The 17,046-nt window shown below is 41.0% G+C and overlaps 1 pseudogene; it reads left to right on the top strand.

Annotated features, from left to right (window-relative positions):
- LOC148214601 (uncharacterized) overlaps nt 1–16,201 on the top strand; it is a 165,711-nt pseudogene extending 149,510 nt beyond the window's left edge.
- Nucleotides 16,202–17,046: the final 845 nt, after the last annotated feature.

Below are 17,046 nucleotides of genomic sequence, written 5' to 3'. Positions count from 1 at the left end.
ATCCTGTCTGCCCAAAATTTGCCACACTGCAATTTAAAGAAACATAATTTGGATGCTTGTGTATCACTTTGTATGAAATATTCAAATATTAATATTGGTCTGTCTTTCCTTTAATTTCACTCCATTGGTATGAAAAGCAAAAATGTATATAGTTTTTTTGGTGCAAAAAACCTTCGCACCAACTTCTATGAAATGTGGCATTCATCATCTTCTTTAAAATGTTCTTTTTTCAGAAGTCATCCTTTTCTAATAAAAATAGAAAAGCAATACCATCTTTAGTCAAAAGTAAGAGATCGTAGATTTAAGATGATCTCGTCCCAAAAGGAAGTATTCAGGTAGACCGAAGCCACGCTCTACAAAAGCGCAAGGCCAGGAGAAAAAAAAAAGAAGAAAGAGAGAATAAATAACTAAGGATTAAAATTAATTGGGTGTAAAATTAGGTACTTCATTTATAAAATTAATTGACCTCCCCTGGTCCAATTGCATATACCACCCATTCTCTCTCTGACTTATCTGTTTATAGTGTTACTTTAACCACTAAAGAAATCCCATAATATTTTAGAACCATTACTTTGACTTACTGGCAGACTTTGGGAGATTCACGTTAGCTCAGCGTTTGGCTCTAGCCCTAATAATACCATATCAGATATAAGAATGTTGTCCTATTACACCTGAAAATGTTTAAGTATTAACATTAATTGGCAATAGTGGAGGATATTCCACTCCATGTTTCAAGCTGTGATTGTTCTTTTCATTGGTGCTTGGTTTTAAAAATAATTCTTCCTGGGCTATAGTATAAATTATGGGCCTAAAGCTTTAATTTGAATTTAATAAACCAGTTTTTGTCATGTTTATTAAACTCACTTGACTTTTCAAAGAGCACCCACTGAGGCTTATGAATATGCAAATTGGAAGTGTGGTTGAAAAAGAATGAAACTAAATTACACCTATAATAAAGATGTAATCACATTTTTAATTATCAATTAACATTTAAGTAACTTGATTAGCATACAACAGGAAGAAGAATCCACTAGAAAATTAGATCTCACTGGTGATTAGGATCTGCAGAAGCTAATTTAAGATTTGAACTCAAATACTACAGAACATGATCAGATGTTCCCAACTATGCAAATTATCAGTGCTATATACAGCTTTCAATAATAAAATAAATGACAATGCATCACTGTTGTTTCCTGCCATTCCTCCTGGGATTGCTTCCTCTACTCCCCCACGCTAGAAAATGAGGCTTCAGTCTCATTTCTCAGTAAAAGGAACTGCAAGGATGGGCCACTGGGTTTAGTTCAGGACCTTACAACGTGAAGAGCCTCAGTTCAGCATCTCACCTTATCTTCCCTCTTTTTTCTTTCTACTTATCAAAGAAGCTTTCTGGAACATCAAGAATGCAAGGTGCAAACTCACAGCATTGTAATGCAAGCAATGGATAGCTAGATAGGGAGGTAGACAGATTTAACAGTCTAATCTACAGCCCTGGTATTCTCTTGAGATCTCAGACAAGGTCAGACAGGTGCTGCCACCTACTGAGATGCAATCCACATACATTCTTTGAAAAGTAAAGGCAACAAAGAAAGAATAGGGTGGATCAGGTCGGAAAAAGAGAAAGAGAAATGGAAGGTGGAACGCTTAGGAGTAAGAGCACCCAAGGACATTTTGGTCATAGTTTTCTCAATTTTGGTAGTACTATTGTTCTCAGCAACTTAGGAAGCAGCCAGGGAAATTAAATGACATAGGAGGGGTTGCCAACTGACTATCTTCAGAGTTAGTTCAAGAGCTCCATCCGTGAGGTAAATATAGCTCCAAGAAACCACCACACTGTTGTTTTTCATTTCTAGAGCCAGCTTAGAAATTGACCCAGAGAGTTTGCCTTCCCTTGGAGTCATTTCTTTCCCTTCATCTTCTGTGGATTTGTGCTTTCATCTTTTATCCGTCATCCAAGACTGGTGTCCAACTGCATCCCTACACCTTCATCTGAGGAAGAGATGAGACAGCAGGACTACCTCCAATAGCTGCAACTACACTCTTCTCTTTTTCATGGTTGTATAAATCAGTAGAGGTCTTTGTTTTAGGTTGAAGGCCTTCAAAGTTGAAAGGTGTAGTACTATACATAATAAGCTCACACACTTCATAAGAGAGCAATTTAAGTTTCTTGCTACTCATTGACTTCTCCAGATCCCACCGCTGCATCAAGAATCCTAGTTCTTACTCTGTGAATGATTTGAGTCAACACCACAATGCCAATTCAAGGAAAGAGGAGGGAGAGGGAATGTGATTGCATGTATCCCACAGTTCCAAGTGTAAAAGGATAAATACTGTATATAGTGGTGTAATTTAGAACATTGTAGAATAGGTACTCAATTTTCGTAAATTGTGTTAAATCAGTGTGCGTTTCCACTTTAGATGATAGTGTATATTTGTGATGGAAGGCATGAGTGGGGAGGATTCTAGTACGGAGTTTCAGGGTTACAGGGAGGGGGAATGACATTCCAAGCCCCCTCCTGGACTGTGTGAAAGTAAGGAGGAAGAGACTGGCCCCTCTGTAAGGGCTTAGTGGTTATAGTTGCTCTCATTGGGGAATTAGTCTGGCGAGATTCTGTCTATTAGGTGCAAGCTAATAAAGAAGCTGAGCTGATTTCTGGACTCTCTCGTGATTCTTGGGCTGAACCTGACATATTACTTCATCTACTTCAAATTAGTAAGACAGTTGATACAACTGGATTTCCTGTTAATTCTCTCTTAGATGGTGGGGGTGTCAGAATTACACATATCACACCTTATGATGAAAGCCCTGCTTTTTTTGTATGCATATCCTGTGGACACCAGTGTCTGCACTTCAAAATTATACTTTCATGATAACTCTTCAGTTGCATGGGAAGAATGGATACCTGTCCCTTTAATAATTCTGCAGCCGAGGGGAATTTTACAGCTTAAACATACAATATTAAATATTTGCAACTCTGAAATTTATCTGTGGTATCAGTCTTATACCAACCTTATCAATGTTTATAAGAGCAATGTCATCCAAAATATTTTTTTCAGACCAAAGAACCCACTAGGCCTGTGTATGATATGCTGGAAGGTGGGGACGTGAAAAAAAAGGACAGAGCTAGGACAAATATGTGAGCATGCCAAGGACAAAAATGAAATTTGTCTTAATTTAAATGTAGGTAAAATTACATTAATTAAGAACAGGTTAATCAAGAACACTGTATATGTTCAGTCTATCAAAATGGTATATATAGTCCATCTTCCTTTAAGCCAATTTCCTCTTTTTGTCCCTTTACAAATTATAGCTTGGTGGCATTTTTTTTAAACACTCCAGAGCCATACACTTTGGGGCTGGCATGTAGCCTTAGCCTTAAGTTCTCATTCCGACAGTAGAATATGCAATTAGCTTTCCTTACAGTCAGACAGAACTAGCTAGTAGCAATCTTAGAGTTTCTCTCTGGGTTTCTCATGAGTGGAGTTGGCAGAACTAGAGAAGAAAGACATCAGAAATAGGTACCCAGTTTACCAAACAATTTTGATTTCTAAATGGGAAAGAGGTTTGGATAACTATCATTTTAAATATTTAATTTTTAAAAAATCATATAAGCTCTTTTGTCTATTTTTCTAAAAGCTAGGTGTGTGTGCTTCAGTTGTAATCTAAGATAGGTATGAAGTAAACAGTGTTTCTTAAAGACACTTGATTAAAAAGCTATTTCTAATTTTAGGTTTTATTCATTTTTATTGTAATGAACATTTGACTGATTTCTGTTTTATTTATTTATTTATTTATTTATTTATTTATATCAGTGAATCAATTTATATGCCCCCCCCCCAACCTCACACAGTGACTCTAGGCAGCTAATATAACATAAAAGGCCCACTTCCTAGGGCCTGTCAGATGACATTCCCTAATAGATGGAATTGGAGCATCTCCTTTCTGTTGGACCAAGTGGGGCAGGTAGAAACAATTGGAGAAAGGCAGTCCTACAAATAACCTGGCCCCATGCCATGAAGGGGTTTATTGGTGAGAACCAGCACCTTGAATTGCATCCAGAAGCACACTGGAAGCCAGTGCAACGTGTAACATGGGCTTATCAAGGAGTACCCCAGACTGCTCACACTGCTGTTTCTGGGCCATCTGAAGAGTCCAAATGTTCTTCAAGGGTGCATTGCAATAATCCACTGGGGGGGGGGGAGTGATCAAGGCATAAATGACCATAAGCAGTGCCTCCTGATTCAGGAAATGGTGCAGTTGGTGCACAAGTTGTAGCTGTGCAAAAGCCCTCATGGCCACAACTGCCACCTATTCCTCGAACAAGCACCACGAGTCCAAGAGAACTCCAAAATTTCACATTGGTTCTGTTTGGGATAGTACCACCCCAAATAAAACTAAACATGGCAAATCACCGGATCCAGAAAGCTCTAAAACCCAGAGCCATTTGATCTTGTTAGGGTTGAGTTGAAGTCTGCTTTTCCCCATCCAGGCCCCTACAGCCTCCAGACATCAAGAGAGTAACTCAACAGCACCTCTTAACCCAGGTGGAGATGCATAACTGATGATACTTCACCCCATGGATGATGATTATGATAGTAAAACAGGTGCATGGAGAGTGTTGAGCCCTGAGAAAGACCTTTGGCTAGAGCTCTGCTGCCTTCAACAGCAACTGGAACCGCCCCCGAAGGAAGGAGAACTACCATAGCACTATGTCCCCCAGTGCCAATTTCTGAGCTGGTCCAGAAGGGCACTATGATTGATGGTATTGAAAGGTGCCATGAGGTCTAAGCTGGCTGGGTGCACCACTCCCCTCTCACTGCTGCCAGATATCATCCACAAGGATGATCAATGCTGTCTGGGAGCTGTATCCTGGCCTGAAACCTAACTAAAAAGAGTCCAGGCTTAAATACCAGTTTTTCCACATTCACTTGCCTTTAGAGCAGTGGAATTTCTGTCCTGGTTTTATTTCTTAAGTTTTTTCAGTTCAATATTTTGAACTTTTTAGACTAACAGGTTTTCAGTAGATAGATTCAGAAAGTAAAGCATCATGACTATGAACTTGTAGTGAGCATTACAGCTTTGTTTGTTGAGATACAAAGCCTTAAGGCTTTCACCAACATATTGAATACTGAGTTGAAACTGATAATAGCACGCAAGATTCCCAAGAACTGAAAAAAGAGAGCCAGTTTGGTCAGTTAAGGAACCAGGCTAGAAAGCAAGAGACTGAGTTCTAGTCTTGCCTTAGGTATGAAAGCCGGCTGGGTGACTTTGGGCCAGTCCCTCTCTCTCAGCCCAACTCACCTCACAGGGTTGTGGTTGGGAAAATAGGAGGAGGAAGGAGTATTAGGTACACTCGCTGCCTTGAGTTATTTATAAAAATAATAAAGGCAGGATAAAAAAAATCTAAAAAAAATGTTTATTAAATCTATCATATATTAACATATCCCACATTAATGATTAAATAATAATGCTTTTTCCAGCCTACTGTATATTCTTTCACTTGGTTTTAAGATGATCCAGCCCCAGTTAAGCCCACATCAAGATAATTTTAATGTATGATTTTTTTCTGTGGTGCTGCAGGTGGCAGTAGTGTTATATTAGAACTCCAGACCTAGGAGATTAACTCTATTACAGCAGGACTCAGACCATATCAAGAAGGGTTTTTCCCCACCCACCTTCATTCACAGAAACTTCAGACTGTATGTCTTTGTTTAGTATAGGCTGAAACGATTAATTTGGTCTCATGGCATCATTGATTTATGCTGGCATAAACGTCTTTATCCTAACCCTAGCAAAGTTAATTTGGAAATAATCCAGATGGTTGCCTCATTTCTTGGCTGGAATACAAGAAATTCCTCTCATTCCTAAGAATTTAAAAACAAGACAACAGGGTACACAGTTTACTGCTTGGGTTTACTCCAGACAGTTCAGTAAGCATGAACAGTCCTTCAAACATGGTTGTCTAACAGTCCTTCAGATGAATAGATGGCAGATGCCAAAATAAGCCTGCAGGAGTCCCCTCCATGTACAGTAATACCTCGGTTCACGAACACTTCTGTTCACGAACAATTCGGTTCACGAACAGCAGCGTTTGCAAATTTTTGCTTCCGTTCGCAAACTCCGCATCGGGTGACAAACACGACCCGTGACCATCTTCCCTGCTCTGACACGTGGTCATGGCTTCCTCTAGAAGAGATCGCGGTCGTAGACAGACACTTGCTGTGAAGCTTTTTGGTGTCACCTCAAGCAAAGTTAGTGTTCTCTCTCTTCATACTGTATTGTACTGTACTTTGTTTCATATTTTTGTGGTTAAAAAAAAAACATATGGTTCAGAATGGATTAACCTTATTTACATTGAACCTTACGGGGAAATTTGATTCGGTTGGTGACCAATTCGGTTCACGACCAGAATCGTGGAACGAATTAAGTTCATGAACCGAGGTACCACTGTAGTGGCTGATGCTGGTAAGGTGTAGATGGCAAGGGAATGTAAGGACAAGAAAGGAAGGGGGTACTGTTGGTCCTTGGGGCTATATTTGGACCATGATGGGCAGAGTGGGGAACAGTGAGTAGGCCATTATTAGAGAATGAAGATCTGCCTATTGGTGTAGCTCTATTCCAGGCCAGTTGCACTAGCACTGGCCTGTGTGGCTGAATTGTGGATAAGACTAAGCACTGGTATTAGCTCATGTTCCAGCCTACACAGTGGCATTAAGAGCAGTAAAGCACCAATTTTTCTCTGTACTTATTGAATCCACAGGTTCCTTCCCAGCAGCTGAGTTCAGAATGAGACAGACCCTTTTAGGGAAGAATACAGTAGATGGAACAAACTGGCCACTACATGAGTTTGTGGCTTCCTTCCAGATAAAGTCACTTGTATCCTCTCTGGTTTGAATGCCAGTTTGGCGGGAAAGCATCTTGTGTTATAATCTGGCCATTATTTCTTATGACTTTGTGGAACCTGAAGAAGTAGGTCGTGTTGCATACAGTATGAACTCTTCCACCTGCGGGTTAGACCCATGCCCATCCTGACTCTTTCAGGCAGCCAGGTAGGGTGTATGCAGTTGGATTCAGGAGATGGTCAGTGCTTCTCTGAGTGAAGGTATTGTGCTACCAGCAGTGAAAGAGGTAGTAGTAGACTACCTGTTCAAGACTCTTGATCTTGGCTATATGACAAATTTTGCCCTATCTCCAACCTCTGCTTTTGGGAAATGTTGAGAATGCAGTCCACATCCTAGAGGAAACAAGTTATCTAGATCTTTTCCAATCTGCAATCAGGAGTGGACATGGTTCTGATGATCTTTGTGAAATACTTGAGGGGGGAATGCTCTTTTTTAGTCCAGTAGGCTTGTTGGTGGTGTTTCATACCATCAACCATTGTATTCTGGAACATCTGCAGAGGCCCAAAGTGGGAATGTTACAGTAGCCCCATTTCTACCTGAGCAGGCTGCACCAATCAGTAGTCAGGGGGTGTGAGCGTGTTTGACCCCTTGGTTGTCACCCCAGACTGAGCCTGAAATGTAAAAATCCTGGAGAGAAACATGCTCAGATTAAAACCTGCCATGACAGAGTGCTGTTTATCTGTAAACATCCAGGCTATCCAGTAACATCAACCACGTTAGTTACTTTGCTTGGGCTCTTGCTTGCTCTAAAAAAGTTATCCATGACTTTAGGATCCTTATAGATTCTTGGCTTCTGCTGGAAGCTGAGGCCATGGGACCTTTCCGCAGCTTTGGCTGGTGCACCAGTTATAGCCGTACCAAAACAGTGGCTAACTGCTGCAACACATTTTACATGGGACTGCTTTTGAAGGTTATTTGGTAGCTGCAGCTAGTACAGAATCCAGTGACCAAACTCCTGGTGAGACAGACATGCCACTGCAGAGCAACACCTCTTTTGAGGTCACCCCCTTAGTTCCTGGGCTCAATTCATAATGCTGGTTATCATCTATTAAACTATTGGCTTCCTTTTGTCATCATTACTCTCATGGGGCTTTCTGTCTCAAATTATAAAGGAAATACTGCTGGGATACTGAAATCAGCCAAGCCATCACTTGAATTGTGGCTTGTTTGTTTATGTGTGTATGTAAAAATAAAACAAACTCTATCCATCTTGTGCTTGATGAGAAAAAGATAATTAGTTGAGGATCTGGGCTGGGGGTACAGTCATCCTTTGTATCCCATTTGAACGCTCACTATATGTTGTTGGATCTATGATACTATTCACATGTTTGTGACTAAAACAGTTTCCACCACCACCCCTCCAATTTGGTTGCAAGGTTATTTAACAGTATCACTGAAGCATATGCTTATTCAAGCATGTGGATCAAACTTGTCTTTTATTTGTTTTATTTCTGTAAACAGAGCTTGCTATAATTCAAGCTGTTTGATTATACAGAAATCTTTATACTGGCAGCCTTCCATCTTTTTCCTAAAGGCAAAGTTGCAAATTCTAAGGATTTTCACGTGCTGCCTTAGCCATCCTGCCTCAGACTGAGAGAAATCAGTCTTAAAAGTCATCTGTATGAGAGGTGCTAATCAGCTTAAACCTTTAAAGTAAAGAGTCTGTAACTGGTTTTGTACATCGTGTTAGGCAACAAGTAGGTGACTTGGTACCAATGAGCACCAAATTATCTCCTTTCTTAATGCTCTTGGTTCTTTCTTAATGTTTCTTGTTTATATTATGAAAATTTGCCTTATTTTCATAATATAAATAGAAACTAGCATGGTGCAAGAACCAGCACCTAGCATGATATAATACTTACAGTATTTTCAGGAGTGTCTGTGGGGCCCCGAAAGATTATACTGAAATGGTAGAACTTATCTTGGAAGCTAATTTGCCTTCTATAAATGTGATTTTTCTGGCATGTTGTACCTGCCATGGTAGCCATTTTGAAATCAAGCAAGTCTTCCACAGCAGTGATTTAACAAGTGTGCCCACCATATGCCCTCTGTTTGCTTAAGTCTTGTTCATTGAATAAACACCACTGGATTTACACAACATACTCCACCATAACCCATAGTTTTGGTTTACTGCGTCTCATGAGTTTATGCTTTATGCTTATCAACTATAATGGCTAGCTTCATGAGATACAGTAAGCCAAAACTAAATCATAATTTAGCAGGGGCAACCAGGCAGAGGGAGGTGTCAAAAAAAGTCAAGATGGTGTTTGTAACCATGCATCACAGCCCTGCAGTGCACATAAAAAAGGATAGGCCATTTTTCACAGAATCACAGCAACCATTCTGACTCTTTGATCCACCTACCATAACCCTTGTAGTCTAGCAAAACAAAAATAATAGGATTACTGTATATATCTTTTCTGCATTAAAATGAGTTATACACATATGTATTTGGAGAGAGGATTGTCCTCCCTCCAAATAACACAAGAAGTGAACATAACCCCCTTATGTATTTTATCTGTACAGCAAACAGGTAAGATAAATTGCACTGAGAAAAAGGGATAGTCATTAGGTCACCCAGTCACTAGAGTGGATAAAAAGAGAATGACTAAGTCCAACATCCTAGCCATGATCCCAAATTGGTTTTCATTTACAACTTGTCTCCTAATTGCAGGAAATTGTATACTTTCTTCACATGTGGCCCAGTGTGGAAAAACAGAAGCTTGAGTTAAACGTACTGTCAACTTTTGGCCTTATCTCAGAATTTCTTCTGGGCTGACATCCATATAATATTTAAGCCCAAGTGATTATATTTAGGTCTTGCTATAGAACTAACCCCTTCATGGATCACTGCCTTGTCGTGGCGAAGGGGCTTGCGTAACTCAGTGAAGCCATGAGCTATACCGTGCAGGGCCACCCAAGACGGACAGGTCATGACAGAGAGTTCTGACAAAATGTGGTCCACTGGAGAAGGAAATGGCAACCCACTCCAGTATCCTTGCCAAGAAAACCCCATGGACAATGTTAAAAGGCTAAAAGATATGATGCCGGAAGATGAGCCCCTCAGGTCGGAAGGTGTCCAATATGCTACTGGGGAAGAGCGGAGGGCATTTCCAAGTAGCTCCAGAAAGAGTGAAGCGGCTGGGCCAAAGCCGAAAGGACGTTCAGCTGTGGATGTATCTGGAAGCGAAAAGAAGGTCCGATGCTGTAAAGAACAATATTGTATAGGTACCTGGAATGTAAGATCTATGAACCAAGGCAAGCTGGATGTGGTCAAACATGAGATGACAAGATTGAACGTCGACATCTTGGGAATCAGCGAACTGAAATGGACGGGAATGGGTGAATTTAATTCGGGTGACCATTATATCTACTACTGTGGGCAAGAAACCCTTAGAAGAAATGGAGTTGCACTCATAGTCAATAAGAGAGTGGGAAAGGCAGTAATGGGGTACAACCTCAAAAACGACAGAATGATCTCAGTGCGTATCCAAGGCAAACCATTCAATATCACAGTCATCCAAGTCTATGCCCCAACCACTGATGCTGAAGAAGCTGAAGTTGACCACTTCTATGAAGACCTACAACACCTTCTAGAACTAGCACCAAAAAAAGATGTCCTTTCATCATAGGGGATTGGAATGCTAAAGTAGGAAGTCAAGGAGTAATCGGAATAACAGGCAAGTTTGGCCTTGGGTACAAAATGAAGCTGGGCAAAGGCTAATAGAGTTCTGTCAAGAGAACAAGCTAGTCATAGCAAACACTCTTTTCCAACAACACAAGAGACGACTCTACACATGGACATCACCAGATGGTCAATACCAAAACCAGATTGATTATATACTTTGCAGCCAAAGATGGAGAAGCTCTATACAGACAGCAAAAACAAGACCAGGAGCTGACTGGCTCAGATCATGAGCTTCTTACTGCAAAATTTAGGCTTAAATTGAAGAATGTAGGGAAACCCACTAGACCACTCAGGTATGACTTAGATCATATTCCTTGTGAGTACACAGTGAAGGTGATGAATAGATTTAGAAGATTAGATTTGGTAGACAGAGTGCCTGAAGAACTATGGACGGAGGTCCGTAACATTGTACAGGAGGCAGCAACTAAAACCATCCCAATGAAAAGAAATGCAAGAAAGCAAAATGGCTGTCTGATGAGGCTTTACAAATAGCTGTGGAAAGAAGGAATGCGAAAAGCAAGGGTGAAAGGGAAAGATATAAGCAACTGAATGCAGATTTCCAGAGAATAGCCAGGAGAGAAGAAGGCCTTCTTAAATGAACAATGCAAAGAAATTGAGGAAAACAATAGAATGGGGAAGACTAGAGATCTCTACAAGAAAATTGGAGATATGAAAGGAACGTTTAGTGCAAAGATGGGCATGATAAAGGACAAAGGCAGGGACCTAACAGAAGCAGAAGAGATTAAGAAAAGGTGGCAAGAATACACAGAAGAACTATACAAGAAAGATCTTAATGTCCCTGATGTCCACGCTGGTGTGATCACTAACCTTGAGCCAGACATCCTAGAGAATGAAGTCAAGTGGGCCTTAGGAAGCATTGCTAACAACAAAGCTAGTGGAGATGACAGTATTCCAGCTGAGTTATTTAAAATACTAAAAGATGATGGTGTTAAAGTGCTGCACTCAATATGCCAGCAAGTTTGGAAAACGCAACAGTGGCCACGGGATTGGAAAAGGTCAGTTTACGTTCCAATTCCAAAGAAGGGCAACGCCAAGAATGCTCAAACTATCGCACAATTGCACTCATTTCACATGCTAGCAAGGTTATGCTCAAAATCCTACAAGCTAGGCTTCAGCAATACATGAACCGAGAACTACCGGATGTACAAGCTGGGTTTCGAAGAGGCAGAGGAACTAGAGATCAAATCGCCAACATTCGCTGGATCATGGAGAAAGCACGAGAGTTCCAGAAAAATATCTACTTCTGCTTCATTGACTATGCAAAAGCCTTTGATTGTGTGGATCACAACAAACTGTGGCAAATTCTTAAAGAGATGGGAATACCAGACCACCTTACCTGTCTCCTGAGAAATCTGTATGCGGGCCAAGAAGCAACAGTTAGAACCGGTCATGGAACAACCGATTGGTTCAAAATAGGGAAAGGTGTACGACAAGGCTGTATACTGTCACCCTGCTTATTTAACCTATATGCAGAGTACATCATGAGAAATGCCAGGCTGGAAGAATCACAAGCCGGAATTAAGATTGCAGGGAGAATCATCAACAACCTCAGATATGCGGACGATACCACCCTAATGGCAGAAAGTGAAGAAGAACTAAAGAGCCTCTTGATGAGGGTGAAAGAGGAGAGTGCAAAAGCTGGCTTGAAACTCAACATTAAAAAAACTAAGATCATGGCATCTGGACCCATCAATTCCTGGCAAATAGAAGGGGTAGAAATGGAAGCAGTAACAGACTTCATTTATTTGGGCTCCAAGATCACTGCAGATGGAGACTGCAGCCATGAAATTAAAAGACGCTTGCTCCTTGGGAGGAAGCTATGGCAAGCCTAGATAGCATATTAAAAAGCAGAGACGTCACCTTGCCGACAAAGATCCGCATAGTCAAAGCTATGGTTTTTCCAGTAGTAATGTATGGCTGTGAGAGCTGGACCATAAAAAAGGCTGAGCGCCGAAGAATTGATGCCTTTGAACTGTGGTGCTGGAGAAGACTCTTGAGAGTCCCCTGGACTGCTAGGAGGTCAAACCAGTCAATCTTAAAGGAAATCAACCCTGATTGCTCATTGGAAGGATCGATAATGAAGCTCAAGCTCAGATATTTTGGCCACCTAATGCGAAGAGAGATCTCTTTGGAGAAGACCCTGATGCTGGGAAAGATTGAAGGCAAAAGGAGAAGAGGACGGCAGAGGATGAGATGGTTAGATAGCATCACTGAAGCAATGAGCATGAAACTGAGCAAACTCAGGGAGGCAGTGAAGGACAGGAAGGCCTGGCGCAATATGGTTCATGGGGTCACGAAGAGTCGGACACGACTTAACGACTAAACAACAAATAGAACTAAGCTAGGTCAAATTCAAGTCATCAGTTTCCTTTAAAAGAAAACAGATGGGGCTGGTTTCTTTTTCTGGGACAGACATCTTTGAGATGTGAGAAAACAAAAAAACAAAAACAAGAAAAGCCTTATGTCATTGTAGTATATAAAGACACATAAGCTGCATTATGGGAATATGGCCAGGACCTTCCCTACTCTAATTTTAGCTTGTAGTTAAGGAAATTCCCATAATGCAGCTTATGTGTCTTTATATACTACAATGACATAAGGCTTTTCTTGTTTTTGTTTTTTTGTTTTCTCGCATCTCAAAGATGTTTGTCTCTGAAACCCCAGAGGGTTTATTCTGCTTAATTTAGAAGTCCAATTGCCTAGCAGGGCTATGAAATACTTACATTGGGAAGCACTCAAAAAAAAAATTCACATAGCACATTGTATTCAGACATGTCTTAAATACTGCAATATGCCGCATCTCACAATCTGTCACTTTATTTCTTAATTGCTGTTGCATTTCAGCCCCACTGCAAACAAAACTGAGTCTAAAGGCACTGCCAGAAAGATATATTCATCTAAATGTTTTGATACAGTTTGTATATAAACTGACCAATGATTAAGGCAAAAATGTTACATCATCTCTCCTCATGTAAGGTGCTGCTACCCAACTTTGAGAAAAACTTCCTTTTCTCTTGCACTATAGCCTGTCTTGTTCATCAGGGTGCCCTAAACCTGTGTAATATTTTAGCTCATGGAAGGATGGTGAAGAGAAGGTGGAAAAGTGCACTGCTGTGAACTCACTCTTAGCATTCTGAAGCTGAATCCAACTCAGAGAACCATGGTGGATAGTCTGAGTTATACTTAATAAATTAGAGTTTGTGAAGCACTTGTCTCTTTCTCTTACATCAATTATATTCGTTTTCCCACATCACGAAACTGCCCCCTGCAATAGCCACATGTACCCAAGGACATCCACTGTGTTCCTATCCCTCTATGCTGCAAAGCATAGATCACAGGCAGATAATTTATACATGATTTTGTAATTTTCATGGGATAAATGGACACCTGAGGAAGTGCATAGGGTCCTGTGGGCTGTCAATGCTACCACTTGTCAATTAGACCCATGCCCCTCCTGGTTGGTTAAGGCTGCTTGGGAGTTGACATGTGGGTGGGTCCAGGCGATCATGGATTCATCCTTGAGGGAGAGATTGTTTCCATCCATCTTTAAAGAGGCTTTGGTGCATCCCCTCCTCAAGAAACCATCACTGGATCCCACCATATTGAACAATTTTCGTCCAGTCTCCCACCTCCCCTTTTTACAGAAGGTGGTTGAGAAGGTGGTGGCATTGCAGCTCCAGGGGATCCTGGATGAAATGGATTATCTGGACCCTTTTCAGTCAGGTTTCAGGCCCAGATATGGAAAGAGCATTGATCACACTCATGGATAATCTCTGGCAGGAGCGGGATGGGGGTAGTGCATCCATCCTTGCTCTTCTTGACCTCTCAGTGGCTTTCGATACCATCCACCATGGTATCCTTTTGGGCCGACTTGAGGAGTTGGAAGTGGGTGGTACAGTTTTGCGCTGGTTCACTTCTTTCCTCCAAGGTTGGTCCCAATCAGTGTTGATTGGGAGCAAGAGGTCCAGCCCACAGCCCCTCTGTTGTGGGGTACCACAGGATTTGGTAATCTTTCCGCTCCTTTTTAACATCTACATGAAACCACTGGGTGAGATCATCTGCCACCATGGGATGAGTATCATCAATATGCAAATGATACCCAATTATGCATCTCCATCCTGGGTGACTTGAGTGATGCTGTGACCACCCTTTTGCAGTGCGTGGAGGCTGTGAGGGTCTGGATGGGGCACAACAGGCTTCAGCTGAATCCTGGTAAGATGGAGTGGCTGTGGATTGGAGGTTCTTCTATATCTGGGGTTTACCATCTTTGGTTCTCAATGGGGTTGTACTGCCCCAGACAGACTTGGTGCATAATCTGGAGGTTCTCCTGGACTCACGACTCCTGTTTGAGAAGCGGGTGGCAGTCATGGCCAGGAAGGCCTTTGCTCAACTTCGCATTGTGCGCCAGTTACGTCCCTTTCTGGATCAGGAGATCCTCCGGTCAGTCACTCATGCCCTGGTCATCTCTTGTTTAGACTATTGCAATGCAGTCTACATGGGGCTACCCTTGAAGAGTATCCAGAAGCTACAGCTGATTCAAAATGAGGCTGCGCGGGCAATCTTGGGTGCCTCAAGGATGACACATGTAACACCTCTGCTGTGGGAACTGCATTCTGTGCCAGTTTGCTTCCGGGTACAATTCAAGATATTGGTTATCACCTTTAAAGCCCTACATGGCATGGGTCCAGGTTACCTGAGAGATCATCTCATTCCTATTACATTGACCCGTCCCACCTGGTCAGGCAGAGAAGGCATGTTATGGATCCCATTGGCGAGAAAATGTCGACTGGCAGGTCCAAGGAGGAGAGCCTTCTCTGCCATTGCCCCTGCCCTTTGGAATATTCTCCCCCCAGAAGTGAGGTGGGACTCTACCCTCCCAGCTTTCTGGAAGGAATTGAAGACCTGGCTCTGCCAATTTGCATAGGGCAAGAAGAGATACAACCAACCCTGGGGTGGCTGGCACCTTGAAGATGCTCCCCAAGTCTAATAACTCCTAATTAACATCAGTCTCTTGGAAGTGTTATATAGGAATCTAGTTGTTGTAGTGTATTTTAATTAATATTTATTCTATTTTAATTAATATTTATTCTTTTTACTGTAAACCGCCCAGAGTGAGATGTGCAGTGACAAATTTGAAATATGAATGATGGAATGAATGAATGAATGAATGAATGAATGAATGAATGAATGAATGAATGAATGGACTTTTATATCTATTTGCACATTATAATTTAGCTTATACAGACTCACAATTTTTATTGCATCCTAAAGCCTACTAAGCTTAAAAAAAAATCCCAGGAAATAATCAGGGACATTTTTTTTTCAGGTTGGAATTTATAAAGTAGTACTATTAATACAGGCCAGGAGTAAACATGAAAGTTAATTTAATTAATATATTTCCTTGTGATGGCTGAGAACTGAGAAGTTGGAACTGCCTTGATGGCCAAGTTTCGCATTTCTTCATGATCTCAAAGCTGACTTGCTAACTTTCTAACCTGCCACTTGATTTGCCATTTGATTTGTCTTGATCTTTGTGTTATGAAAAACTTCATTGTCTGACTTCTGTAGATCAAACTGCTGCTGAAGGTCTAAGAGAAGACTTGGCCATTTTCTCAAGGCAGTGGTCATTTTTAAAACTAGTTTGGCTACAAAATTACAAAGAATTGGTTTTATGCATTGGAATTACTGGAATGGAGTGTGAGCTACGGAAAAGTACTTGCTGATCTATTGCCCATTGGTGTTTTAGATATTTTAGATTGGTCTTAGGGAAAGCTTTGTCAGTTTAATATTCCAAGAGCTGGTAATGTTGTGCTGCTGTAAGCAATGAATACTGTAAAGATTATTAGTTTTCAGTTACTATATCTTCAGAAAGTTCAGCCCTTTCCTAAAAGAAGTCTAGAGTCTTACAACTTGAGAACAAGTTTAGCATGCCTTACTGGTGTATGTTCTTCATAGCCTTTTCTCTGAAGCTGGAAGACCCTCTTTCAGAGATAATACTAAAAATGGCTTTATTTGTTGTTTAGAGACCTGCTACAGAATAAACCACCAATTGCTAAGAGTTCCTGGAATATTTCAAAACAGATGGTTTAATCTGGGAAATAGTATATAAATCTATCATCTATCAAGAGCCTCAGGTGTATTTTGATATTAGCCCAGCTAGTTAAATATCAAGGCAAAAAAGATTTTGAATTCAATATAGAGCACATTCAAACTGCCTTGATATAGCTTGATCGAATGAGTACAATCTGATCAATGTACTCTGAAGGTTATCACACACATTAAGGTGAACATTTCCATGATGATTATCAATTCTTGGTCAGCTAAAATGAAGAAGTATGTAAGTTCTTCATAGGTTCATGAGACTGACATAGGTTCATAGGGACTGACACAGGTTATTACTGAAGGAATTCCTTTTTAATTGTGTGCACTCCAGTCTT

Source organism: Python bivittatus, unplaced genomic scaffold (genome assembly GCF_059951505.1).
Source record: "Python bivittatus isolate LINGU-HERP-01145 unplaced genomic scaffold, Pbiv_v1 ctg000610_np1212, whole genome shotgun sequence".
Taxonomy (NCBI): Eukaryota; Metazoa; Chordata; class Lepidosauria; order Squamata; family Pythonidae; genus Python; species Python bivittatus.
The sequence above is the reverse complement of the archived record's forward strand: the minus strand, read 5'-3'. Positions and strand labels throughout refer to the sequence as shown.